Genomic DNA, 12,940 nt, shown 5'->3' on the forward strand with positions numbered 1-12,940 from the left:
ATCTAACCAGGTTTCTATACAGCTGCAGCATAACCTCATGGCTTTTGAACTCAATCCCCCTGCTAATGAAACCTAACACACCATTTGCCTTCATAACAATCCTATTAACTTGAGTGGCAACTTTGAGGGATCTATGTACATGGACCCCAAGGTCCCATTGTTCCTCCACACTGCCGAAAATTCTATCTTTAAAAAAGTGAATCACTTCACACTTTCCAGGTTGAACTCCATCTGCCACTTGTCAGCCCAGTCCTGCATCCTGTCAATGTCCAGTTGCAACCTGCAACAGCCCTCCACGCTATCTACCACTCTACCAACCTTCATGTCATCGGCAAATTTACTAATCCACCCTTCCACTTCCTCATCCAAGGCATTTATAAAAATCACAAAGAGCAGAGGTCCCAGAACTGATAGCTGCAGAACACCACTGGTCACCAAGCTCCAGGCCAAATACTTTCCACCTACTACCACCCTCTGTCTTCCATGGGCCAGCCAATTCTGTATTCATTCAGTCAGAGGTCTCTGTATCCCATGCTTCTTTACTTTCTGAATAAGCCTACCATGGGGAACTTTATCAAATGCCTGCTAAAATCCATGTACCCTGTACATCACATCCACTGCTCTACCTCATCAATATGTTTATCACATCCTCAAAGAATTCAATAAGGTTTGTGGGGTATGACCAGTACCTCACACAGCCATGCTGACTATCTCTAATCAAACAATGGTCTTCCAAGTAATCATAAATCCTGTTTCTCAGAATGCTCTCCAATACTTTACCCACCATAGACATGAGACTGACTGGTCTGTAATTACCAGGATTATCCCTATTCCCTTTCTTGGACAAGAGAATAACATTTGCCACCCTCCAATTATCTGGCACTACTCAAGTGGACAGTGAGGAGGCAAAGATCATCACAAAGGCACAGCAATCTCTTCCCTCACTTTCTGTAGTAATTTGGCACGGGGGATTTAACTATCCTTATGATTTCCAAAATTTTCGGTACATTCTCCTTCCTAACATCAACCTGTTCGAGCATATCAGCCTGTTTCACACTGTCCTTACAAATGCCAAGGACTCTCTCAGTATTGAATGCAGAAGCAAAGTATTAATTAAGAACCTGGGAGATTTCTAATGAAGAGCTTATGCTTGAAACATTGACTCTCCTGCTCCTTGGATGCTGTCTGACTGGCTGTGCTTTTCCAGTACCACACTTTTTGATTCATTAACAGCCTCCCCTCCCTCCTTCAACTCCAAGTGCAAGTTCCCTCCACTATCCCTGATCAGTCTTGCCCTCACACAGGCCATCCTCTTGTTTCTCACCTAATGCCTTCGGGTTTTCCTTAGTCCTACCCACTAAAAGGTTTTCATGCCCCCCCTTCTAACTCTCCAAAGTCCATTAATCAGTTTTGTTTAAAATGGACACACTGAATTCAATGTGATAATGTAGACTATTTACTAGCTGAATTTGTGATGATCCTAGAATTGTGTTGTGTAAATATCATATATAATTTTGATGATTAGATGACCTAAAAGTGGTGAACTGTGAGCAGAAGCTAAGCTGAGGTCAAAGATCATTCAAAGCAAGTGATAAACCATTTCTTTGTTAAAGGAGCAGTATCGTCACACCTCCCCCCTTAAAAAAAATGAACCATCAATATGCAAAGATGGCTTCATTTTGATACCCTTTAATCTTACATTGTTAGTACATCAAATTATATTACAGTCTGTTTTATTCCACTATTGAACACCTAAGTTTCTCATCCACATCAGCAATCATGTTTTCATGTCCTGCTGCATACAGTTTTCAAATTGAATGGCTGAAGCAACAATCTTCATCAAAACAGTCCAGAATTTTGGTTCTTAAATTTCACCACAAACATCAATGGGTAACGATCAGTGAACATGATTGTCTCGGACACATTACTGGTAACATAACCTTTGAAATGTTGTAATGCCAACACCAAGCTCAAAGTCTCCTTCTCAGCTGTCAAATAGTTCTGCTGATCAATGTTCAATTTCCTAGAGAAATATCTGATCAGTCTTTCTATCTTCTTGTTGTCTTCCTGAAAGAGTACAGCACCGACAACCACATCACTCACATTGATAGCCACCTTGAATGGCTTTGCATAATTAGGTGTGGCTAATACCGGGGCAGTGGTTAACACAGCTTTCAGGCTATCAAACGCCTTCTGACAGTCCGCTGTCTACTGAAACCTTTTACCTTTCTTCAGTAATTCAGTGAGCAGCCACACTTCTAAAATTTGGTACAAATTTCTGATAAAATCCACTCAATCCCAGGAATCGTAGTACTGCTCTTTTTGTTGGTGGTATGGGAACCCCCCCAATAACATTTGTTTTGCATACTATGGGGCCATTTGTCCATGTTCAATAACATGGTCCAGGAAGGTGACTTGGCTTTGGCAAATTCACTTTTAGTCAGGTTTATCACCAAGCCTGCCTCCCAAAGTTGATCAAATAATTCATATAAATGTTGCAAATGTTCCTTCTCTGTGACACTAAAATTCAACAGGTCCTCAATATATACGACACAGTTGGGTAATCTGGAAATGACCTTATTGGTTAGTCTCTGAAATGTGGCTGGTGTGTTTTTCACACCAAACTGCATGACTTTAGACCGATACAGTCCACTTGATATTACAAAAGCTGAAATTGTCTTCACTCTTTTGGACAAGGTACCTGCCGGTATCCTCTGAGCAAGTCCAACTTAGAAATATAAGTTGCTTGTCCCACCTTTTCAACACAGTCTTCCAAACGCCGAATCGGAAATGCATCAGTCATTGTAACTGCATTGACTTTGCGATAGTCCAAACATAACCATTGGGTATCACCTGGCTTTGGCACCATTACTATGGGTGAGCTCCAGTCACTGTAACTCACTTCGATTATGTCATCTTGGAGCATGTGTTCAATCTCCTTTTGAACCCGTGTCAACTTTGGAGGGTTATGCCTATAAGGATGTTGCTTAATCAGAACAGCATTCCCTATATCTACATCATGCATAATTAGATTAATACCTCCCAGCTTATTTCCCTATGCAATAGCAATAACTCTTTCAGATCATTTCAATTTTCCTCTGGAAGGTAACTCGATAATTTTTTAAAATCAATTATTGACAACTTCCTCATTGTCCAATTTAATTTGAGGAACCCCATTTCAAAATCCTCTGAACTTGATTTTCACTTTGTGTTGTAACCAATAACACAGTCTGCTTTTGCTCTCCTTCCCTGTGAAAATACCTTTTGAACATATTCACATGAAACGCTGTGAGATTTCTCTCAGTCTGGAGTCCTTATCAAATAGTTCACTTCACCCAATCTCCTTTCGACTTGATAAGGTCCACTAAACCTTGCTTTTAAAGGTTCACTTATCACTGGAAATAACACTAATGCTTTATCCCTGATAGCAAAATTATAAGTTTTTGGTTTCTTGTCTACTTCCCATTTCACTGTAGGTTGTGATACTTGTAAATGCTGTCTAGCCAACTCCCCAGCTTTATTTAATCGTTCCCTAAAATTTGACACATTGTCCAAATATGTGGTCTCTGAATTCTGACTTACCAATTTCTCCTTAATCAGTTTTAGCAGACCTCTCACTTCATGCCCAATTCAAATGGACTGAATTTGGTGCATCTCTGATGGTAAAAAGTACAAACAGAATTTCCGTATCCCAATCATCGGGATAGTCTTGACTATAAACCCTCAACATGATCCTTAATGTCTCATGCCATCTTCCTTGTGTTCCCTCCGATTCTAGATGGTTTGCAGTAGATTTGAATTGTCCCTTGATCTGATTGTATCCCTGTGGGTAGTCCACATCTAGTGAAAAATTTGAGTAACTGCTCTACAATTCTTTTAGCTGTGATATTGTGTAATGGAATAGCCTCTAGAAATCTAGTGGACACATCTATTATTGTTAACAAATACTGATTCTTGCTTTTTGTTTTAGGTAGGGATTCTATACAATCAATTAAGACTCTTGTAAAAAGCTCCTCAAATTTAGGAATAGGTATTAATCGTGCTGGTTTTATTACTGCCTGTGGTTTTTCCAATTACCTGACAGGTATGACATGTCTGGCAAAATTTAATTACATCTTTGTGCAGCCCAGGGCAGTAAGAATGTTTTCGTATTTTAGCTTGAGTTTTTCTTAGCTCTAAATGACGTCCTTTCTATAACCCACTGGCAATACAACTTGATGAACTTCTGCACATTTCTCTGTCTGAACATGTGGTTGTCTGCATTTCCTCATTAAGAAATCATTTTAAAATTAGTAGCATTCAGGGATACATCTGGATTCTTTATCTGTGAATGCCTTTTGATACAACTGGTTTAGTTTATCATCTTTCAGTTAATTTCTCCGAACTAAAAATATCTACTTTATCATATGTCTGCACTTGGTTTGTCTCAATCATTTGATCAAACAGGGTCTCTGCTAACTCCACTTCAGCTTTCTTATCTAGACTCTTTGATCTCTCTCATTTCAACTGCTGCCTTTGTGACCTCGTTACCACACAGTCAGGAAAAATTCCAGGATATGCTTCCTGTAATATCCTGAGTTGCCTGAGTTTCCACTGGCTTTTCAACCACAATAGGCAGCACTCCTACCCGTGAACCAGCTGTATCGTTAGTAAGGACAAATTGTATTCCTGGAGTTGAGAGTTTGTCCAGTACTCTTACCACAATTTCTCCACTCTTCACTGGACACTGTAATCTCACTTTACATAACTGAGCACTTCTTGTCTCACCGTGAATTCCTGTTACTAGCATTTTTTTTCTGCCAATAGTCCTTCAGAGGTACATATCCCCTCATCTTTCAACATCAAAGATTGAAAGGATCCTGTATCTCTTAATATTGTAACCTCTTTACCTGATGCTCCTGGCCAGTGTCAGTAAACTTTACCTTCACAGGCATATGGTTTTAGAAGATCTGGCACTTCCTCTTGAACCAACCTCCGACCAGGTTGTACATTCTGATGCAGCTTTTTAGCCTCCACTGTCTCTCTGTTACACCTCCAACAAAATTCACTGGTTTATTCTATTTTTCTACATCTGGCTTCCCAGTACATTTCCTAATCCAACAACACTGTGATTTCACGTGGCCTACTTTATTGCAGTGAAAATTTTTTAACTTCTCTTCCCATTTCAAGGGTTTCCTTTTTACCCTTTGGGAAGTTATCCTTAGGATCGTAACTGAGATCTACTTTTCCCTTTCCACTTGAGGATTTCTCTTTTCCCCAATTTCTATCCCTTGAAGATTGAAACTGATGTTGGAAGCCAAACTTTGATTTACGAACCAACTCATAATCATCAGCTATTTCAGCTGGTAATCTTCTTGATTTAATTCCCTGCTCTTCCACATGAGTTCTCACTACCTCATGAAGTGATATTTTGAACTCTTCCAAAATAATCGTCTCTCTAAGAGTGGCATGGGTTTGCTCTATTTTGAATTCCCCATATCCACCTATCAAAATTACTTTGCTTGACTCTTTCAAATTCGATGTAACTTTGACCAGGGTCCCTCCTTAGATTCCTGAAATGCTGTCTGCGGGCTCCTGGCACAAGCTCATATGCACTTCAGTTGGCTTTCTTCACCTCCCCATACGGTCCAGACACCTCCTCTGATAGGAATACAAATCCCTCTCTAGCTCTACCTACAAATGTTGTTTCAATCAACAAAACCCACATGGTCACTGGCCACTGCACTTGTTTAGTCACCTTCTCAAATGAGATGAAAAAGGCTTCTACATCCTTCTCATCAAATTTAGGCAATGACTGGATATATTTAGCAGATCTCCACCAGGACTTTGGCTCCCATGGGATTGGTCATCTCACTCTCTTCTTCTCTAAGCTGACCTTCAGCCTTCTTCTCCATCCGTTCAAGCTGACGTTCCTGTCTAAGTGCCAATTTCTGAAAGTTCAAACTCCTTCTCTTTCTTCCTTTCCTCTCTCCCCTTTTCTCTCTTTCTCTCCCTTTTCCTTTTTGTTCTGTTAAAGCGATTCATTCTTTTTCTCTTTCCTTTGCTTTTAATCATAATTCAAATGGTTTCATTTCTTTTGCCCTTTCCTCTTCTATTACCTCTGACTCAAGCTGCTTCATTTCCAGTTGATTCTTAGCCACATCTAAAGATTCTGATGGTGTTTCCAGCAAATTTTAAATGTCTAACAATTGCTATAATTATCTCTCTTTTCCTCACAGAACGAGGTGGCTACAACTCCAGTTTACCTGTCACTTCCAGCAGCTTTTCCCTGGTCACCTTCTTCCACCCCCCAGAAAGCTCTTAGAGACTGAAGGAGCCATTATTACAGTAAGCACTGTTTAATCTAACTGAATACAACAAACCACACTAACACCTACTACTTGCAGCCTTTGAGTCAAACAAGCCTAATCCCAAATTGGAACTACAGAACAAATCCTGCAAAGAGCCCCAGTCTGTTATGGACCAGGCCAAACCCCCTCAAAACATTTCAAAAGGGTAGCCCAGACCCTAACTTTTCTAGTTGTTTTAAGCAGGTGTAGAGTGGATATTCCGGGAGGGATACAGCTGTCCCAAACACTCAGGTTTAAACAAAACAGAATTTATTTATACACAAACAAAATAGAACAGACCATAGAATAACATAATGAAAACACAATTGACTCTATAGCAACTTAATAATGCTGTTCCAAATACTGGCAACATCCCCATAAACACCCCATGGGCAAAAAAAAGTCAAATCAAATACAGGTTCTTACAGGAGAGATGTCAGAGAAAGAGAGAGGATCAGCATGGAGCTGTTTCTTTGACCAGCAGTGTCAAAAACAGCCTGACTGCTAAAACCAAGCAAACTAGAGAAAAGCTGAGCTGGGAGAACAGGTTACTCCCCCTTCATTGTACAGCTTTTCAATTTTAACTGAAAGCTTTTTTCCAGAGGCAGAATCTATTAGTTATAATCAAATTGATCCTAAAACACACACAAACCAGACACATTGGAGCCTTTGCATTTATGACCCTCTCAGCCGAAAACTGAGGAGAAATTAGCCTTGTCAGAGCAGTAGCATCATCACATTGTTGATGAGGATTAGATGATGTGATCATTCTCGTTGAACCAGTCTTGGTGTTTCCTGGTTTTGTCACTGATGGTGTCCTCACAGCATGAGATGGTGGCTGTCGTCAGCTCTTTCCAGATTTCCTCCACTCCTTTAAAATGAACGTTTTGGAGACTTTGGTGAAAGTATTGTTGGAGGTTTGCCAATCTGCTCAGATCTTGAGGTTGCTCAACGTTGACCTTTTTTTTAACTGTTTTGTGATTTTCAACTAATTCTGGTGGCATTTGATGGACATTGAGGACCAGATAAGCCTGTGTCTGTCCAACAATCACATACATGGTCATCACTTTAATCAAGGGGACTTCCTCTTTTTCTCAGGAGATCAAACAATGACATCGTCGATCATGTGCCAGTGCTTTGATCATGAATGCATCCAAAAAGTCTCGAACTTGTCTTTACGGTGGAACGGTGTAATGGTGATGACCAGCTGGTGTTCCACACACTTGCTGAGCAGGATCATCCCACTGGAATTGCAATTCCTAGCTTCCTCCTTTCTGATGGTTGGGCATCCTTTCCAATCCTGGTGTTGAATTCTCCAAAAAGGAGGATAATTCTATCTTCCTTGGGGATGCTGGTGAGTATGATGCCCAGGGTGGAAGCCTACACCCTATTCTTTGAATTCATCTATAGCATTAAAGGTTGGAGCACAGGGAATCACGACCATTGCCTGTTGGTTCTTGGCAGATTGTAGATGACGAGTCATGAGGTGATCATTGATGCCAATGGGGAGCTCTGAGAGTTGGCTGACAAGTTTGTTCTTGACAGCAAATCCAAATCTATCTGTCTTGGGTTGATCGTTGAGTTTTTCTGTCCAGGAAAATGTATAACCACTACTTTCTTCCCTCAGCTGCCCTTTGCCTACTCTTTGAGCATTCTGCAGGGCAGTGATTTCAATGTTGAATTGCCTGAGTTCATGTCCAACAAGGTTAGTTCTTTGTTCTGGCCAACTGGTATACTCATTATCCATGATTGTTTGAACATTCCAGGTTGTGAGAGTAAGTTTCACTTCAGTTTTATGACTGGTAGTAGATGAACCACTGGCTCCAGTATTCCAGTCAGGTTGGTAACATGGTAGACTATTTGAGGGCACCTTTTCTAACCCCTTCGCCTGTTGTGGGCTGAGCAGATTGGATCCTGCAAAGTGCTGCTTAGTTGTGAAGAAAGCTCCTGTTTCTATTTGAAGAGCAAAAATATTGAGTCAGACCCTACTGCTTACGTGCTGGTCCAAAGATAGGGATTTCCAGATCTCTCAGTCTTGTCCCTGTCACTTCTCATTGATCACTGCAGGGCTTGTGTTGTGTATGTGGGGTGACTGAAATCCTCTAGGTAGATGTCATGTGTGGGACATTTTTTAACATGGGAATGCTGTTTCCCATCAGCAGTCTCTTTGTCACACCTTGACATTTCCGCACTCTTGACTCTAATCTCTAGCATCTGCGGGTTGAAGGGTCCTGAGGTGGATGATAAGGCATTCTTCCTCCGCGCATCGGGTGGTGAGTGAGTGGCAGTGGAGGACGCCCACGACCTGCATGTCCTCAGCAAAATTAGGGCACATGGTATTGGGGGCAAGGTACTGACTTGGATTGAGAATTGGTTGACTGACAGTAAGCAAAGTGTAGTGGTAAACGGGTCCCTTTTAGAATGACAGGCAGTGACCAGTGGGGTACCACAAGGTTTGGTGCTGGAACCGCAGCTGTTTACAATATACATTAATGATATAGATCAAGGCATTAAAAGTAATATTAGCAAATTTGCTGATGACACAAAGCTGGATGGCAGGGTGAAATGTGAGGAAGATATTATGAGAATACAGCGTGGCTTGGACATGCTAGGTGAGTGGATGGATGCATGGCAGATGCAGCTTACTGTGGATAAATGTGTGGTTATCAATTTTGGCAAGAACAGGAAGGCAGATTACTTTCTAAATGGAGTCAAGGTAGGTAAAGGGGAAGTACAATGAGATCTATGTGTTCTTGTACATTAGGGAGAAAGTGAGGTCTGCAGATGCTGGAGATCAGAGCTGAAAATGTGTTGCTGGAAAAGTGCAGCAGGTCAGGCAGCATCCAGGGAACAGGAGAATCAACGTTTCGGGCATAAGCCCTTCTTCAGGAATGCTGCCTGGATTCTGCCTGACCTGCTGCGCTTTTCCAGCAACACATTTTCAGTTCTTGTACATTAGTCAATGCAAACAAGCATGCAGGTACAGCAGGCAGTGAAGAAAGCTAATGGCATGCAGGCCTTCATAACAAGAGGAATTGAGTATAGGAGCAAAGAAATCCTTCTGCAACTGTACAAGGCCCTGGTGAGATCATACCTGGAGTATTATGTGCAGGTTTAGTCTCCAAATTTAAGGAAGGACATTCTGGCTATTGAGGGAGTGCAGCGTAGGTTCGCGAGGTCAATTCCCGGAATGGCGGGACTATCTTATGTTGAAAGATTGGAGAGACTGGGCTTGCATACACTTGAGTTTAGAAGACTGAGAGGGGATCTAATTGAGACGTATAAGATTATTAAAGGATTGGACACTCTGGAGACAGGAAGCATGTTTCCACTGATGGGTGAGTCCACAACCAGAGGACACAGTTTAAAAATAAGGGGTAGGCCATTTAGAATAGAGTTGAGGAGAAACTTCTTCACCCAGAGAGTGGTGGGTGTATGGAATGCTCTGCCCCAGAAGGCTATGGAGGCCAAATCTCTCAATACTTTCAAGAAAGAGTTGGATAGAGCTCTTAAGGATAGTGGAATCAAGGGTTATGGGGATAAGGCAGGAACAGGATACTGATTGAGGATGATCAGCCATGATCATAATGAATGGTGGTGCTGGCTCGAAGGGCAGAATGGCCTACTTCTGCACCTGTTGTCTATTGGCAGAGTGGGAGGGGGAGTTGAAATGTTTGGCCATGTGGCGGTGGGTTTGATTGGTGCGGGTGTCCTGGAGATATTCTCTGAAGCGCTCTGCGAGAAGGCGTCCAGTCTCCCCAATGTAGACAAGAATGCATTGGGAGCAACGGATACAATAAATAACATGTTGGAAGTGCAGGTGAAACTATGATGAATGTGCAAGGCTCCTTTGGGGCCTTTGGCAGAGGTGAGGGGAGGTGTGGGCACAGGTTTTGCAATTCCTGCGTTGGCAGGGGAAGGTGCCGGGAGGGGAGGGTGGGCTGTTGGGGGGACATAGACTTGACTTGATGAGGATATGGATTTCAGTAAATCGTTTGATAAGTTCCCCATGGTAGGCTATTACAGAAAATATGAAGGCATGAGATTGAGCGTAATTTAGCAGATTGGATCAGAAATTGGCTAGCTGAAAGAAGACAGAGGGTGGTGGTTCATGGGAAATGTTTATCCTGGAGTTCAATTACTAGTGGGTTACTTCAAGGATCTGTTTTGGGGCCACTGCTGTTTGTCATTTTCAAAATGATCTGGATGAGGGAGGAGAAGGATGGGTTAGTAAATTTGTGGATGACACAGAAGTCGGTGGAATTGTGGACAGCGCGGAAGGATGTTGCAGGTTACAGAGGGACATAGATAAGCTGAAGAGTTGGGCTGAGGGGTGGCAAATTGAATTTAATGTGGAAAAGTGTCAGGTGATTCACTTTGGAAGGCGTAACAGGAATACAGAGTACTGGGCTAATAATAAGATTCTTGGTAGTGTGGATGAGCAGAGACATTGTGGTGCAGGCTCGAAGGGCAGAATGGTCTACTCCTGCACCTATTGTCTATTGTCTATTGTGTCCATGTGCATAGGTTCCTGAAAATTGCCACCCAGGTTGACAGGTTTGTTAAGAAGGCATACGGTGTGTTACTTTTATTGGCTGAGGGATTGGGTTTCGGAACTATGAGATCATGCTGCAGCTCTGGTGTGGCCACACTTGGAGCATTACTTATAGTTCTGGTCGCTGCATTATAGGAAGGAAGTATTGGAAAGGGTGCAGAGAAGATTTACGAGGATGTTCCTTGGGATGGAGGGAAAGTCTTATGATGAAAGGCTGAGGGACATGAGGCTGTTTTCATTAGAGAGAAGAAGGTTGAAAGGTGACTTAATAGAGACATACAAGATGATCAGAAGATTAGATTGGGTGAACAGTGAGAGCCTTTTTTCCTCGGATACTTACGGCAGCACGGAGGGACATAGCTTTATATTGAGGGGTGATAGACATAGGACAGATGTCAGAGGTAAGTTCTTTACTCAGAGAGTAGTAAGGGTGTGGAATGCCCTTCCTGCAACAGTAGTAGACTTGCCAACTTTAAGGGCATTTAAATGGTCATTGGATAGACATATGGATGAGAATGGAATAGTGGGGGTTAGATGGGCTTCAGATTGGTTTCACAAGTCAGCGCAACATCGAGGGCCAAAGGGCATGTACTGCACTGTCATGTTTTATGAATTAATCAGGCATCTTTTCAATTCAAAGGCGGCACACATCTGCCATCACATTACAAATCTTGGCTACATGCAATCGTGAACTTGTCATTGATTACGATAACTGTAGTCCACACTGGAAGAAGAAGTGATCACAGGTGAACTTAAAGGTGATATCTGTAATTGCTCATTTTCAAGTACATTCCAAAGATCTCATGGCTGCATGAGACACTGAGCTGCTGCCCTCTGCTGGAAGGATGTGAGAGCACGGGCTTCTCCTGCTCCTTGGATGCTGCCTGACCTGCTGCGCTTTTCCAGCAACACATTTTTCAGCTCTGATCTCCAGTATCTGCAGTCCTCACTTTCTCTTACATTCAATGTTGTGTTTGGTTGGTTGAGTGGTGGGGCAGCAAGAAGGGAGTAGTCCTAGTCCAGTTAGAAGATCCCAATATTGTTTCATGGCATGGATTGTGCTGCATACATCTCTGCGTAGACACCCTCCTTCTGGGAGTCTCCATGCCATGGTGTACTACAGTCTGTGATGATTCCTCATTTCTGTTTGGAATGATTCTCTGGAATCACATCACTGAGAAGCTGTCCTAATTCTGTTACTCCCCAGATATGATCAGTGCATTCAACCATAATGGACTCAGCAATATCTTTGCTGGTGTACTGATATGACAGTGCAGAATAAGAGAAAATTATTATAAAGGCATCAGCAAGCCCAGGAACAACAGTAACCTCCCAAGGCTCCTGCACAGCCACAAGAGGGAGAAACCACAGTGGAAAGTCTCCTCAGAATGTCGAGGAAAATAAGAAAAGAGAGAATTTATTATCCTTGCTGTCACTTTCTTCAGATGACCCACACATATTGCAAGCACAGACTGAGGGTATCCTAGGACATTGTTATGCCTCACTGGGGTAGCACATTGGACACAAGTCCAACTATTCCCACATACGTCACAAAAGCTTAAAAATATGTTGAAGTATGCAATGTCCCAGTTTACCTGTCTGATAGGTTCAAGTTAATGGAAGCATGGACCAGTTTCTGGACTTAAATGTGAGCAATTGCTCATTGCAAACAGGTAGATTCTAACCAGGAGTGAGCAATTAAAAACCATTAGCATGTAACTCTATTCATTCAAACTCTAACCCTTTTCTAAAGTGCTCACTCCCTATACACACAGACAGATTAAAAAACCTTTGTGAGCACGGTGGCTCAGTGGTTAGCACTGCTGCTTCACAGCACCAGGGATCTGGGTTTGATTCCAGCCTTGGGTGACTGACAGTGTGGAGTTTGCACATTCTCCCTGTGTCAGTGTGGGTTTCCTCCTGCAATCTAAAGATGTGCAGGTTAGGTGAATTGGCCATGCTAAATTGCCCAGACTGTTCAAGGGTGTGTCGGCTAGGTGGATTAGTCAGGGGAATAGGTCTGAATGTGTTTATCCTTTGGAGCGTTGGTATGGAT

At 42.3% G+C, this 12,940-nt stretch overlaps 1 protein-coding gene across 1 annotated transcript in view; it reads right to left on the reverse strand.

Moving 5' to 3' along the window:
• LOC122539634 (N-acetylneuraminylgalactosylglucosyl-glucoside beta-1,4-N- acetylgalactosaminyltransferase 2-like) overlaps window positions 1-12,940 on the reverse strand; it is a 37,399-nt gene that overhangs the window by 4,354 nt on the left and 20,105 nt on the right. The gene's annotated exons all lie outside the window — the stretch shown is intronic.

The sequence above is a fragment of the Chiloscyllium plagiosum genome, unplaced genomic scaffold, assembly GCF_037043375.1.
Source record: "Chiloscyllium plagiosum isolate Xiang-an unplaced genomic scaffold, Cpla_swu_hap1 HiC_scaffold_32, whole genome shotgun sequence".
Classification (NCBI taxonomy): Eukaryota; Metazoa; Chordata; class Chondrichthyes; order Orectolobiformes; family Hemiscylliidae; genus Chiloscyllium; species Chiloscyllium plagiosum.